The sequence below is a fragment of the Microplitis demolitor genome, chromosome 9 (assembly GCF_026212275.2).
Source record: "Microplitis demolitor isolate Queensland-Clemson2020A chromosome 9, iyMicDemo2.1a, whole genome shotgun sequence".
Taxonomy (NCBI): Eukaryota; Metazoa; Arthropoda; class Insecta; order Hymenoptera; family Braconidae; genus Microplitis; species Microplitis demolitor.
Window position 1 is genome coordinate 2860288 of NC_068553.1, and position 17279 is coordinate 2877566.

General features: G+C 32.1%; 1 long non-coding RNA gene across 5 annotated transcripts; it reads left to right on the forward strand.

Annotated features, from left to right (window-relative positions):
• The first annotated feature begins 11396 nt into the window (after positions 1–11396).
• LOC128668599 (uncharacterized) lies at positions 11397–13339 on the forward strand. Of its 5 annotated transcripts, none has more exons than XR_008404236.1 (3): positions 11397–11431; positions 12340–12440; positions 12826–13338. It is a non-coding gene; the product is annotated as an uncharacterized LOC128668599 (long non-coding RNA). The 5 variants fall into 5 exon arrangements; XR_008404238.1 differs by lacking the exon at positions 11397–11431 and adding an exon at positions 11480–11579; XR_008404240.1 differs by lacking the exon at positions 11397–11431 and adding an exon at positions 11625–11647 and having other exon boundaries at positions 12826–13339.
• Positions 13340–17279: the final 3940 nt, after the last annotated feature.

Consider the following 17279-nt stretch of genomic DNA (forward strand, 5'->3'; position numbering starts at 1 on the left):
AAATAAATTTTTAAGCACTTGTTTTCATTCTTAAGAAGTGTTTCTGATATTATTTAGGTAACCTATATAAAGTTGCTGTGAATAAAAAAAAAGATCATTCGGCAGCCGAAATGGAAGGTAGATTTTTCAATTAATCGATATCAAAAATAATTTTATACATACATATCTTGTTAGTGTACAGATACATGTTAGTGTATAGTCATGATATGAAATAAGAGTCGTTTTCTCAAAACGAGGGTAAAAAAAGACAACAATTATTTTCGATAGAGAACTTCAGATAGTTGATTTGACAGAACATTATGTAGGTAATGTACCAAACTAACCTTGACGTAAATAAAGTATTGAAAATTTAATTAGTATGAGATTATAATTGTAATCGCTGTTACTTTGACAATATCAATTATAATTATAGAACGTACAGGTACGATTGAAACCCCGTGACAAATGATTCATACATGGCTATACATTGCAGTATATGAAGCATATATATATATTTGTATATATTAAAATTGGCCAACTACCTTTGGCACTTCCACACGCTCACACGCACAATGATAAAAATCGCTTAACTTTCGCGATACTTAACTACTAAATTTTCCATTAAAAATCCTTATCTATTTTTTCACACTCACTTACTTAGTCCCCTGGACTTATTTTACACACTGAAATTTTTACAATATAATTTTTCCACGAAATAAATCAATTAATTGGGAGTTAAAATAATTATTAATTAATTTATTTTCCAATTTTAATCTACCTTAGTTCTTATTTTCCTTTTCCACTTTTGTCACCAATTAATTTTACTCCATTATATAACGACTTTTTACTCAGTAGTTTCATCACCACGTTATCAATTTATTCGATCTCAAGTTCCGCCATTATACTCTTTTCAGGCACTTTTATTATCACAATAATTATTCTAATTTTATTAATACCTTTTCTTTAATCATTACCTCTATTTAATTAATTATTATTTCATTAATTCACTTAATTTTTGCTATTCAATTTTTATCGGCGGACCTTTGACCGCGGACCTTTTTATGATTTTTCAGAGACAATTTTTTATTAGTTTTATTTATTTTTCTTTATTTCATTAATTTTTCTTATAATTAATTAATTTTCCGACTAGCGATTATGACTAGATTCGACAGTTTCCGGTGCGTGAGTTACCCGACCTACCTGGAAACTTCTAGAAGAATTCCGGCTACCTGCCTGGAAATATTTGACTATATAATCGCTCTGGCTACCTGCCTGGAGTTAATTAATTAATTATTTTATATAGTTATTACCGGGTTTAAATTATTAATTTTCGCTTTATGGATTTAAATATTCGAATCACGAGTAATAAATTTATGAACGCTAAGACGCGACGCTAACAGACGTAAGACGATGTATTAATTAAAATTTTCCGGCTTCCTGCCTGGAAAAATTTTTAATAAATACCTTTACAAAAATTAACTCTCTGGTTCCCTTCTTGTCGTTGTGTTTGTTTTGGTCTCGTCCTGGTCTGGTCTGGTAATTGTAAATTTTTCGTCTCGATCTAGTATTTATCCCTTGTCTCTCGTCTTTTCCTATCTCTAAACTCTCCTTTACCTGTTCTCTCCTTCAACCTGCTCAATCAGACGCAATCAGTAATATTTATAATAGATACCGGCTAACCGCCTGGTATCTGATAAAAGATTTGAATAATTTATCGCTCTGTTCCACAGTAAAACACAAGCTCTCAATTAAATAATTTTACCTAATATAAACTCGCAGCGTCTAAATATCAGCGGTTATGATGGAGTCTTCTCGTATAGCGTCTCCTCAGCTGTTGAACTTTTCCTCGACTGGACTAGATCCGTTCGGTCTGATCGTTCTGGTCACTCTTTTCTGATTCTCGTTTCGGTCCCAGTTTATAATTGCTCGCTCCCTTCTTGACTTTAGTTGTCTTTTCTTTCCTACTTAAGTCTAAGTGGGGTTGACGGTCGAGCAATTGAAATTTCCATTTCCGGACGACTAGTCGCTACCTACCCGGAATACCCTGAGTGGTAATGTCACATGACCGACAGTACACATAATGGATTTTCTTTTGGACTGTGTGTGTGTGTATGAAATGAAATAATTCCAGGGGAATTTTTAATTAAATATTTTGGGAAATAATTAGATCCAGGGGATCTGGCAAGTTGCCTAGTTGTTTAATATAAAGTCCAGGGGACAAGATTTAATTAAGATCCAGGGGATCAGGCCGGTGGCCAAAGTTAGTATAATAAGTCCAGGGGACTAAATTTAATTAGATCCAGGGGATCAGGCCAGGGGCCAATTTTTATATAAAGTCCAAGGGACTAAAGTTTAATTAGATCCAGGGGATCAGGCCCGGGGGCCAATTTTATATAAAGTCCAGGGGACTAAAGTTAATTAGATCCAGGGGATCAGGCCAGGGGCCAATTTTATAATTTAATTTATAAAGTCCAGGGGACTAAGTATTGTAATAAAGTAAATATAAGTAAAATAAAACCCGGTAGGTAAAATTGTTTTGAGATAAATAAAATTTGTAAATTATATTAACAAAATATTGTGCAATAATTTTAATTCCTCATCCTATCTTACTCTCATAAAATTCAACGACCCTGAAATTAATTTAATATAACATCTCCGGTTCTGGAAGGCCGAGTCTTATCTTCCAGTGGCGCCCTTATTAACAACAATTATCAAAGGGGCCAAACTTGGCAAGGTTGAAAATTACCCTGTTACATTGGCGCCCAACTAAATAAAAAACCCAGAAAATTATGAGAGTGAGAATTGAGGAATTAAAATATTCGAGAAAAGGAAAGTAAAGAATTTGAATTTTTGGTTGTTCGGTAAAAGAAAGAAGTTTGAAAATAATTAATAGTTTAGTTAAAATAAAATACTCATAATTATTTTATACAAGAAAATCTTGAAAAGATATTCAAATTAATATAAAAGAAAAATAAAATAAAATAACTGAGTAAAATAATCAAGTTATTGAAAATAAGTTATAAGTTTTGGAAAGTTATTAAATAAAATCACTTATAATTATTTTATTAAATAATTAAAACGAAAGACTGATTAGACAAAGTAAAATACATTATTTCAATTGATTAAAATTAATCTCTAATAATAATTACAAATAAAATTACCGAACTTGAAAAATTATAAAATAATCGCGTCGTGAGAAAGTGTCATTGGAAAAATAATAACGAATTTACATAAATTATATACTACAATTTAAGTAAAGAAATTTAAGTCGAATCTAAATTTAGCATCAATAATAATCTAACAACAAAAGACCGTTAGAGATTAAGTATAGAACAGAAATTATATTGTACTTTGGATTATTGAACTGACGTCAATTTGGCTAAATCCTAAGACCTAAAATAAATCAAAACATCAAAATGCTTAACGGAAATACTCATTATGAGTCAACGATGGTGACGTGGTCAAATCAAGAATTACAAAGACTATCAGCCGACGAGGATTATGGCCGCTTGATGACAACACCGTGTCCAGTTTCAACGAGAGTATCATCCTCAATACCAATGATATCAACAAATACAAATACGACGACGACAGTAACCACAACAGCTAGCAGTATTTGAACTCTAGCTCCTTTAATAAATAATCTAAGACTTCTTAACGTCGCGAATAGGTCGGATGAGTTTCCACTCAATTCGCCGGCAGGAAATACAGACAGTTTGGACAATGCAATTGGGTCGGGGAATAACCCACCTAATTTACCAGTAGAACATGGACAAAATATAAACAACGCACCTGGTCGGGAGGTTATACCACCGGAAATGCGCATCATACTTAATCGTATGGATGATAATATTAGACAAGTCCAACAGATGTCAACAACACAAAGAGCTATCAACGAGGAAAATTCAGCGTCTATTAACCAATTGTGTCGAATGATGAGTGAAATGATAACAAGTCAAAGAGAAATTATGAACAGATTGAGTTATCAGAACAACTCTTGGTGCTTAAACTCACCAGTAAGTTGGAGAGCAGCTGAACTTCAAATTGGTTCAACCGTTGCCCCGATGGGTCAAGGTTTGGGGAGGGGGGAGTGTCCAGCTGAAATAAGACCGCAGCAAGAGGTACCCCAAGTTCAGAATCAAAATCAGCTTCAGCCACGAGTTGGTCCTTATCAACAAATGAATCAATCTGGGCCAGTTAATCAAGAGATACCAGTTGCTGACCGAATAAATAATCTCCAAGAACAACTTCGAGAATTGCAATCAAGTCAACAACAACAGACAATGGGTGGACAGAGCCAGATTCCAGTTGAAAATCACAACATCTATCCATGGTTGAATGCAGAGGTAAGTTCTTATAGAGAACCCACACTAATACAAAATTTTCAACAGAATCTCGGCGGGAGTGAGTCGCCCTTTGCTCAGGACAGACGCTGGAAAAATATTATACAAAACCTGAAAATGAGCAATATTTTCTATCCTCAAGAAAATCTAACAGTCGACGAATTTATACACACAGTGGAAGCTAGAGCAAACAGAGATAACTGGTCAGAAAAAGAACTTCTGAGAGTCATGAGTTATATACTTCATGGTGCTTCGGCTCGTTGGTATGATCTAAATTACAATCGCTGGTCAGGTTATCTGCAATTTAAAACTGAGTTCCGTAAAGCCTTTGGTAGTCCAGCAACCGATCATCAAATTATTATGGATATAAGCAAAATGAGAATGAACAAAGGAGACAATGTCACGGAGTTTGTTTTAAAGATACAACAAAAATATCAGTCTATGAACATTCCACCTCCAGTAGAAGATCAAGTTGCGTGTATTAGAAATCATCTAACAGATGAATTGCGGACGTTAGTCTTTGCAAGACGAGTCCACACCTACGAAGGTTTATTAAATGCGTTACATGAGGCCACAAGATGCATTGAAGAAGCTCAACAGATATCGTCGCCACAGAAAACAGTCGAGTTCCAGGACAAACTTCGATTTGGCTTGCGGCAATCGCCCATCAGGAAAACTACCTATGAGGAAGACGATCAAGAATATACACAGTGTAATGTCATAGAACCCAACTCTCAATCCACTTATAATAACAAATATGGTGTCCAGATGAAGACCAACAATAATTATAATCGTGTACCTTATCAAAATAGACAACAAATGAGACTCCGGTCACGTGTCAACCAGTTTCCGAAATCACCAGGTTTTAATCAAGCTCCAATACGTGTACCTAGGAACAATAAGCCGTGTTTCAATTGTGGGATCTATGGACACACATTCGAGGTTTGTGAGTATCCAAGACAAGAACTATGCAATCTCTGTTTTAGGATTGGACATAAAAGGGTTAACTGCAGGCTCAACAACTTCATGGGTGACATTCGATCGGGCAACGGAACTAGAGAAACTCCAAAAGACCTAACTAGGAACGAGAAAACACATAACAACAGAGTCGAATACCTCGTGGACCCAGGTTATTATTAACACAACAATAAAGCCGAATTGTCATTTCGCCGGCAGGTTAAGCCGCGAAATTTAAGATCTAGCGGAGACCGGGGGGTCCCGCCTCACTAGGCCAGGAAGTAGCCACCTCAGGATGAGAAGACGCTCAGTGGAAACATCGGGCCAGCAGTACAAATGTAAGTGACGCTAAATTGTACTAAATTAATGCTCTACGTTTTTTTTCGTAGTCGCTGGTTAAAAACTAATATGTTCTGGATGACGACCTGTACCTTGGTGGCATCTTCAATTATCACTAACCCGGACAACAGTCTGGCAGGGGGGAGTGTAACAGGGTAAAATTTAATTTATCATCAAGGAAAATCGTGGTTTCCCACGGCTGGTCAGTTACCCGAGCCGAAACCCCAAATAAGTACCCGTTAGAGTCTTTCGACTTGTCGCCGGGTGCGCTAATTAAAGAAGCTCGGACTTCTGTCCCAAAATTAATTAAGTGGGGAAGCCATTTTCCGGAAGTTTCCGAAAATTGCCGAGCTGAAAATATATAACAACAGGACAGCCGCAAAATCGAGAGAGAGTCGGTCGAGCCGACAAGCCTAACGGACGTCCATCTGCCGTGAGCCTTCTCCAGAAGACCGGAAACCAAGGAAAGACCAAGGGAAGCTAGAAAGACGCCAACAGTATCATCCGGTGAATAAGTGTTAAGTTTAATGTTAATATCGAAGGGCTGTGCATATATTAATTCTCGGCAGAGCAAATCCTCGGCGAGGAAGCCAGAATTTATTGTAAAGAAATAAAATAATAATTAACCAGGTGTTTGGTAAAATAATTCTCGGCAGCGAGGCCAGAATTTTGAATTATTCTTATTATTTAAAATATTTATTATTATTTAATAATTAAAAACGACGGGATAAATTAATTAATTACAATTAACTAATAACAGCCCAAAATTAATAATTTTATAATTAATTTATAATTACTAATAATTAAGATTGGAAAAATTTCTCGGCGTGGAGCCAGAAATTAAATTGCTTATAAGCCAAAATTTATTATAGTTTAATTAATAATAATTAATAAGAAAATATATACATAAGAATTAGTGAGACTAAGAAAATTCAATAATCAAGTGCTGTGAAAAGTAGTGAGAAAATATTGAGAATTTAAATAAACAAAAGTTGAAGAGAATAAATTGGTGTCAGTAAAATCAGTAAAATTTTGCAATGAAAAATCTAAAGTTTAACGCAAAGAAAAGACGCAAAATAGAGAGAGGTAGCGTCAGTTACTCGAGTTAGAAAATTTACGGGAAATTATTAAAAATTAATTAAATGATTATATATAAGAGAAAAATAAAAAGTAATTAAATTAAGTAATCTAAAATGTTAGTGAGAAAAGAAATAAATTAAATTCTGTGTGTGTGAGAATTAAGTCCAGTGGACAGAAACAAGAGAAAGATAAGCTCAACGTGTGTGTGTGTGTGTATGAAATGAAATAATTCCAGGGGAATTTTTAATTAAATATTTTGGGAAATAATTAGATCCAGGGGATCTGGCAAGTTGCCTAGTTGTTTAATATAAAGTCCAGGGGACAAGATTTAATTAAGATCCAGGGGATCAGGCCGGTGGCCAAAGTTAGTATAATAAGTCCAGGGGACTAAATTTAATTAGATCCAGGGGATCAGGCCAGGGGCCAATTTTTATATAAAGTCCAAGGGACTAAAGTTTAATTAGATCCAGGGGATCAGGCCCGGGGGCCAATTTTATATAAAGTCCAGGGGACTAAAGTTAATTAGATCCAGGGGATCAGGCCAGGGGCCAATTTTATAATTTAATTTATAAAGTCCAGGGGACTAAGTATTGTAATAAAGTAAATATAAGTGAAATAAAACCCGGTGGGTAAAATTGTTTTGAGATAAATAAAATTTGTAAATTATATTAACAAAATATTGTGCAATAATTTTAATTCCTCATCCTATCTTACTCTCATAAAATTCAACGACCCTGAAATTAATTTAATATAATATCTCCGGTTCTGGAAGGCCGAGTCTTATCTTCCAGTGGCGCCCTTATTAACAACAATTATCAAAGGGGCCAAACTTGGCAAGGTTGAAAATTACCCTGTTACAGTGCTTAAATTAAATAAAATTTGAATTAACATTATTTCAGCCTACTCTATGATTCCTCTTCTCACTCACAAAATATTACAAACGACCCTGAGTAATAAATAAAATTAATTTAATTAAAATAAAATCATATAACATCCGGTTCTGGAAGGCCGAGTCCATCTTCCAGTGGCGCCCTAATATTCGACTATAATACTAGGTGCGACCAGACTTGGCAAGATTAGTCTCTCTGCCATACTTATTAGTTAAGCTTTAAAATACTTTTTACAGGAATGATCTATGAGTTTTAGTTTTAAAGTTATGTGGACTTAAAAGTGATTCAATTTAATTGTTTAGAAAAACTTGAACAATCAACCCCAAAAAACGGTTCGATAAATCAATTCGAAAATTTACAGGGTTATTGGGGGTCAATAAAGCTAAAAAAATTCCTGACAACAATAGTCTTTTCATCGACATTTACAGAGTAGCGGTTGATTTACTAAAAAACCAAAAAAAGTCATTTTTTTGTACGTACTTCTAATGGATGGCAAAAATGAAAAATAATTTTTTTTTTTCAAAAGTGATGTAAGGGTCGTGGAGAGAGTTAATTCAAGTTTTCAACATTGCCTTAGAATTTACTGTGAAATTATTGGTAGCCTGAATATCGATGATCAAAGCCAAAAGGATCGTTTTTTATTTAATGATTGATATCTCTGCGAAAAATCGTCCTACGAGGTTAAAAAAAAAAAAAAACTGAATTGAAGCTTTATAAATTTGCTAAATGTCCTATGGATTGGTTTAGTTGACGAAATTATCCCACGGTCCGTAGGCTCTTCAGAAAAAAAAAAAATTTATAAATTTCATGTTTGCGGTATTTCTCATGTTTGCGTAATAAACAGACATTTTAATAACTTCTGATAAAAATGCACCGAACCTAGAGATTTTAAGTTACTAGATGCTTTTATTAAATCTGGATACGAGTATGTTTCACAAAGTTACAGCCTTCAAAAAATCACAAAAAAATTTATTAAATTTTTATGATCATTTACTTTTTTGCGTTAGTATATATAGGTATGTATAGTAAATACTCTACTCTAAAAAATAAAATTACAGTGGAAAATTTGAGTTACGTGTTGCAGGATTTTAAATTTTACAAGGCCAAAAAACAACGCTGAGTATCGTTTGAGATCAAAAGTCAACTGTGAAAAAAATATATGGAGCTAAGATGGACAAAACGAAGCTTGTAAACAAATAGTTATCTCAAATAACCAGTGACATCGTGCATTCTAGAGTTTATCTAGTTCAAGTAAACAAATATTTTGCATCACAGTAGAAACATGCAGATGTCGAAACCAAGAGAATGATACACTGAGAGAAAAAATAAGTTAACTATTCCGCAACTATACAATATGGTCACCCGGGAAAAGATGTTTTTATAAAATTTTATATAATAATATAAATTGTATACAATTTTATAAGACTGTACAGCGAAATTTTATAAAATTTAATATAATTTTATAAAATCTTATGGAGTGATATCTTAAAAGGGAAGTAATAATTAGATAAAATGTTATATAATTGTGTGAAATTTTATAAAATTGTATAAAATTTTATAACATTTCATAAAACTTTAGAGAATATGGTGTCACTATTGCATTTAGTGGGAAAGGGGGTAGCATTTTGAAAAATTTGATAAAATATCATACAATTTTATTAAGTTTATAACAAGTTATTATAAAAGTAGTTACAAATTCAAAGTAAATAGACAAAATTTTCAATGGCCATGAAAAAAAAATTCATTTTTGCGGGCAAAATGTAGGGTACCCCCTGAAAAATGTAAAAAAAATCTAGCTGTCGGTTGACCCGGCGGCTCAGCCTCAAAACTTTCCGCTGTTTTCGAGCTCTATAAGCTGATTAGATTTTGAAATTGATCGTTCAAGTCGTTTCTGAGAAATCACTAAAATATTAAAAAAAAAATTTTTTTTTTGTCGTAATTCGCCAATATCTATGAGTGTACATGATTAAATGATTTGAAAATTTTAGGGAAGTTGAGGGCCAACAAGCTCTTTCGATTGCCATCTAGTTCGGTTCATTAGTTAAAAAGTTACAAAGAGTTTACACACACGCTCACACACACACACAAACACACACACAAACACACACACACACACACACACACACACTTGGACATCCTTCTGGGAATAGTCAGAATAGCTTCCTAGGACCTCAAAACGTCGACATCTGATGAAAACTCGATTTTCGAAAATCGGGGTGGAAACAATAACTTTCCGAATTTGAGAAAATTTACAATTTTCTCAGCGGGGAGGTAAAAAAAAAATCTGAATATTAAATAAGTTTGATTTTATTAAAATTTTTTGTAAGTTATATACATTAAGAAAAATTATACTTTACACAATTATTGGATGCAAAGGAAGTTAAAAGAATTTTTAATAGTTTTTATTATAATACAAAAGTCATTGACATTTTTCGACCAACACTCGATTTTTGAAAAAGTTCAACGAAAAAAATTTAAAATAATGCTCAATTATATTTACAAAAGTAATTTTGTAATAGTTAAAATACATTTAAGAAATTAATAATTTTTTTTAATAAAATTTTGGGAGTACCTCTTTTTGCCTACCCCCGCAAACCATTTTCCCTACAAATATATATATATATATATATATATATATATATACATATATACATATATATACATTTATAAATATATATATATATATATATATATATATATATATATATATATATATATATATATATATTACATAATGTGACAATTTTTATAAAATGTTAATAAACTTTTGTTGTATCAACCATCAATAAGAATTAAATTCTTATTACTCACGAAAACGTTTAAAAGTCTCGCCATTAATTCAAAAACCTAAATCATTAAGAATCAATAAATTTAATTAATTTAAAATTAGTCCATTAAACAATCGATTGTTGAATTATCTAAATCTTTTTTTTCTATATAATTATAAATTAAGTTATATACAATTTATCCTGATCGTATTTCAGAAACCAGTTATATCTGCAATAATAGGCGAATTATGATATTATTATGAATTAATACTTTGAAATATGGTGGATAAGAATTCATGTGTAACCATAATTACAGCCATGAATTTCTCATTACTACAAGTGGCCAATGGACGAGTGGAGCAGACTACAATACATCGATCACAAAAGTTGAGCAGCATCGAGGAGGTACATGAATATACGGACTGATTTTAATAATTATTATCCAATGTAGAAAAATTTTATTGCATATAGTTTTTTTTTTTTGCTTTGTTATAATTAATAGATTTATATCAAGCGCGGATAGACATTTTCATATTTAAAAAATGTCTATCTATTGTTAACCAATGAAATTGTTTGTTACAAGTTGTCTTTTTTATTTATTATAAGTAACTGAATATTGAAACATATCATATAATGGAATCATTAATGAGGCTGTATTCTTAACTTGGCATCTTTCGATTTGCATTAATTTTTTCTTATTCAAAACTCTATAAGATTATCTTATTAGCGTTTCTTTAGATACCTATAATGACAATAGTATTGTTATTTTGACGTTACGCTGCGCCGATACTTGGATTATCAAAATGACTGTACAGAATATCGTAAAAAGCCTGAAGAAGAAATGTTCAGTCGTTCTGACGAGAATTATCTTACCGTCCATGCATTGCTTAACAGACCTATGACCCCGTTTATTCCTGCTGTGTAAGATAAATTTTGCGTCTTAGAAAAATTTATCACAAAAAAAAACAAAAGTTATCATTGGAAATATCAAAGGACACAATTATTAATTTATAAAAGTCAGCGATCCCCGGATCAGTCACATAGAAGCTTGTGAAACTTCAGGAGATAACAATCGGTAATAAATAGTCATTGCTTGTATAGTTTTGCTTATAATTTACATACTACTTCATTTACAAATAATAAAATAAAACATTTTTTATAAAATAGTTTATATTCTCTGGATTAATTACAGTACTTTTATCTTACACTGCAAAAAATCGGGGGTAAATACGGATTATATTTCAATGCGAATTCACTCCGTCACTCAGTGTTCCGTTGTTTCAATAACTAAGTAAAATATATTTTTAGAAACAGCTGATGATAAAAAATATAATTATTACAGTAAATAATTGATTCAGATACTTCTAATTAAACCAATAATATTATGTTCTTAATTTATAAAATGTTTTAGTAACTCACTAAATTATAATTCCATATACTCTCTAAACAGAAATATGTGAAATAAGTAAATATTCAATAATTCGGAATGCCAATCGAACCGCTTTTTGAAATTAGTGGTTTCGTTTCCACTTGGAATTAGTGAATATCCACTTATTTTCACTAATTCATATTTAGAGAGTAATTCATGGTGAAAATATTAAAATATTTGATGTTACGGTACAATATAAAATGTTATCTTGTGGTATGATTGATGTGAATGATACATTGTATTTGTAAAAAAGTTTATTATCAGCTGGTAAGAATCTTTTAAGATTATTTCGTGACAATATACGAAAAGACAGCTCGTAAGTACTCAATAGAAATATCTGCATATCAAAGACCTATAACTTTATTATACATTAGTAATTTTTTCTATGACTAATATTTTCTGAATCTCCCCTTTGGAACGAAATTCATTGTGAAGGGGAGTTAATAAATAAAAAGTTATCCAATCCGTGTTCACTCCGCAAATTTTTTACAGAGTATCTTAATAGTTTAGCTGCAGTATTTAAATCAAACAATTATTTCATCTTTCTATTTTAGGAAATAAAACCAGAAAAATGTCGAAAATAATTTTATTATTATCAATTTTCGTATTGGTTGTTATCTATCCTGGTGTATATGCATCATGTCCTGGCGGTTGGGTGAGTAATAATTCTAACATACTGGAAAAAAAAATACAAGTAGACATGAAAAATTTAAAAAAACTCTAAATTTAATCAATAAAAGTTTAAACATGTATAATTAAGTTTTGACATTTCAACCCTTAAATTCAACGCCCAGTTATCAAATCTCAAGCAAGACTGCGAAATTTGAATATTTCATAGTTTTCACTTCAAAGTACTATAAGCTTTTAAATTTTACATTTAACAATTCGCAGCTAAGTTATTTTTTTCCTGTTATTTTTAATTTCCTATCAGTACGTTAATTGAAGGTTGATAAAAAAATTTCATTGTTTTTACTTCTAAATACAGTATAACAATTTTCATTGAAAAATGAAAAAGGCATAAAGTATAATTATTTTTTTAGTGCAATCCAGCACAAGGTTATTATTGTTGTGAAGGAAATGTTTGCTCTGAGTATTTGTCCGAAGGTACATGCGTGGATGAGTCCGAATGGGTTGAGATGCACCCTCCAGGAAAATGATCATAACAATCCAGTGAAGATTTATGAATGTACACGGAAAAAAAAATCTGAGCGTCGGTTGGCCTTGGTCAGGAATCAAAATCAAGATTTAAATAAGTTTTGACTCATGTAATAAACAATAAACTAAGAAATATCCCGCAAAAATATTAAAAACTACGTTTTTTCGATTGTTTTGTTGATAATATGATTTAAACTATAAAACAAGTTTGACGACATTATATGATTCCGAGAAACCATAAAAAGGATGAGTTGGTATGATTTCAAACACATTTTAGTACGTTATATTATGATTTATTCGGAAAAAATACCATAAAATGTTGTTGTTTAACTTTTCAACCCTGATATCGTTTGTTTTTTACCATTTCTTTCTCTAACAATATGTTTTTCTCTGTGTATTGTATCATTCAATAAAAATCTATCACTTACAAAATAAATTTTTAAGCACTTGTTTTCATTCTTAAGAAGTGTTTCTGATATTATTTAGGTAACCTATATAAAGTTGCTGTGAATAAAAAAAAAGATCATTCGGCAGCCAAAATGGAAGCAGATTTTTCAATTAATCGATATCAAAAATAGTTTTATACATACATATCTTGTTAGTGTACAGATACATGTTAGTGTATAGTCATGATATGAAATAAGAGTCGTTTTCTCAAAACGAGGATAAAAAAAGACAACAATTATTTTCGATAGAGAACTTCAGATAGTTGATTTGACAGAACATTATGTAGGTAATGTACCAAACTAACCTTGACGTAAATAAAGTATTGAAAATTTAATTAGTATGAGATTATAATTGTAATCGCTGTTACTTTGACAATATCAATTATAATTATAGAACGTACAGGTACGATTGAAACCCCGTGACAAATGATTCATACATGGCTATACATTGCAGTATATGAAGCATATATGGAAATACATGGAGTATTTATGGCCATACATCGGCATATAAACTTTTTCAATACAGTCATGCATGGCCTTACATGACCTTGTGTGGTTCATGTATGACAGTGTTAACAAAGTTGGTATGTCCATGTATGGTCATATATGCTCTATGTTTGTTCATGAACGGCCATGTATGGCTATGTATGGCCACGCATGGTCATGTATGATTAATTCTTCAAGGATATATATAAATAAGAATTTAGTTCACTATTACAATTTATAACAGGGCTATGCTGCTACTCTGGTCGTCCTTTAATTACCTTTTTAAGGGCGCCACTGGATAACGGTCTCCCAGAACCGGATCTTAAGTCGTCAGGGTCAGTGTAAATTGTTTAATTGTAAGAGAAGGATGAGGAAGGATAACTTATAAATAATGTACTGCTGTGATTGACACTTCAAAACCTTTTTATTCTTCCAATAACCTTTTTAACCTTTGTTTGACCTTTATAAACTTATTCACTTATAACCTTTTATAATCTTATATATTATAACTTTTATAAACCTTATAACCCTTTATAAACCTTATAACTTTTTATAAACGTTATAACCTTATGCCTTATAAACCTTAATTAACCTTATAATCTTATATGAACTTTTATTAAAACCTTATTTGATTAACCCGCAATATTTTACTTAATCTAATTTAACTAATTGACCCGCAATAATTTCTTTATTAAAATTGGCCAACTACCTTTGGCACTTCCACACGCTCACACGCACAGTGATAAAAATCGCTTAACTTTCGCGATACTTAACTACTAAATTTTCCATTAAAAATCCTTATCTATTTTTTCTCACTCACTTACTTAGTCCCCTGGACTTATTTTACACACTGAAATTTTTACAATATAATTTTTCCACAAAATAAATCAATTAATTGGGAGTTAAAATAATTATTAATTAATTTATTTTCCAATTTTAATCTACCTTAGTTCTTATTTTCCTTTTCCACTTTTGTCACCAATTAATTTTACTCCATTATATAACGACTTTTTACTCAGTAGTTTCATCACCACGTTATCAATTTATTCGATCTCAAGTTCCGCCATTATACTCTTTTCAGGCACTTTTATTATCACAATAATTATTCTAATTTTATTAATACCTTTTCTTTAATCATTACCTCTATTTAATTAATTATTATTTCATTAATTCACTTAATTTTTGCTATTCAATTTTTATCGGCGGACCTTTGACCGCGGACCTTTTTATAATTTCTCAGAGACAATTTTTTATTAGTTTTATTTATTTTTCTTTATTTCATTAATTTTTCTTATAATTAATTAATTTTCCGACTAGCGATTATGACTAGATTCGACAGTTTCCGGTGCGTGAGTTACCCGACCTACCTGGAAACTTCTAGAAGAATTCCGGCTACCTGCCTGGAAATATTTGACTATATAATCGCTCTGGCTACCTGCCTGGAGTTAATTAATTAATTATTTTATATAGTTATTACCGGGTTTAAATTATTAATTTTCGCTTTATGGATTTAAATATTCGAATCACGAGTAATAAATTTCTGAACGCTAAGACGCGACGCTAACAGACGTAAGACGATGTATTAATTAAAATTTTCCGGTTTCCTGCCTGGAAAAATTTTTAATAAATACCTTTACAAAAATTAACTCTCTGGTTCCCTTCTTGTCGTTGTGTTTGTTTTGGTCTCGTCCTGGTCTGGTCTGGTAATTGTAAATTTTTCGTCTCGATCTAGTATTTGTCCCTTGTCTCTCGTCTTTTCCTATCTCTAAACTCTCCTTTACCTGTTCTCTCCTTCAACCTGCTCAATCAGACGCAATCAGTAATATTTATAATAGATACCGGCTAACCGCCTGGTATCTGATAAAAGATTTGAATAATTTATCGCTCTGTTCCACAGTAAAACACAAGCTCTCAATTAAATAATTTTACCTAATATAAACTCGCAGCGTCTAAATATCAGCGGTTATGATGGAGTCTTCTCGTATAGCGTCTCCTCAGCTGTTGAACTTTTCCTCGACTGGACTAGATCCGTTCGGTCTGATCGTTCTGGTCACTCTTCTCTGATTTTCGTTTCGGTCCCAGTTTATAATTGCTCGCTCCCTTCTTGACTTTAGTTGTCTTTTCTCTCCTACTTAAGTCTAAGTGGGGTTGACGGTCGAGCAATTGAAATTTCCATTTCCGGACGACTAGTCGCTACCTACCCGGAATACCCTGAGTGGTAATGTCACATGACCGACAGTACACATAATGGATTTTCTTTTGGACTTATTTGAACGCGGCAAATTCGAATTTACCCCGTTACAAATTACCTTTAAACAAGTATTGTAGTATTAAAAAAATAGGAAATTTTTTTTTTGTGACAGGGTAAATCTTAGTAAACATAATTAATTAAATAAATTCGAATTTGAATTTCGTTCCCGCCAATAGCCGGCCAACGACCTCGTAAGTTGCGAGTAGAGATGCGATTAGTCACCGTGTGTCGCATGGATCACTAAGGCCCGTCCATTCGTCATTTGCTTAGTCTAAGAAAGTGGGAATAGGTTTCCGGAGAAGTGAACCGATATAATGGACTGCGGAACGAAAAATAGAGAGAGTTGTCCAGACGACGAGAACTACGGTCGCAATTTTAATATCATCAAGGTAAATATATACGTCTGTTCACGCTTCACGTGGAACGAGGCGATTCATTAATTAATATTTAACTTGTTAATAAATTATGAGGCCTTTAGGCTGATAATTTATATAAATAATAATTAATTAACATACTAATGTGTACCGTTCGTTGACAGGTTATAAATTGGAAAAATTTCATTTTGTAAGCGAGAGAGAGTACGGGGAAATTTCGAACAGCAGAGCGACCAGATACCAATTAAGACTCATCCTTGATCATTGGAATTTTCTCGAGGTAAATTTATAATCAATTAAGGCCTCTGATTTAATTATTAGAGGGCCGACTTAATTATAAATAAAGTACTTACTATCTTTCTGCTAGTTTCGTGAAATTAGATTGGTATCTCAAGGCCCGTCGGCTAATTTAACCACGCTTCTCGTATTTTCCGTAAAACCTTGCCGTGTACTCGTCGTTATGTCGTAACTCTAAATTTATTCTATTCGAGGCCTCTCGGCTGGAATAAAATAAATTTTTCCGCGTAAATTATTCCATAAATAATTCAATTAAATTCAATAAATTAATAAAAAAATTCAGGCCTGTCGGCCGCTCGAGACAAAAGTTGTCCGCGTTGTAAGATCGTAAATTCAGGCCTTGCGACGCCAATTCATCGGCCGAATGTTCTAGTCAATTTTAACGTAATTCTAGTCATAAATTTAGTTATAAAATATTTATAAAATAAGGTTAAAATAATTCTAGTTAAAGTTATAAAATCGAAAATCAGAATTTTGAGACGCTA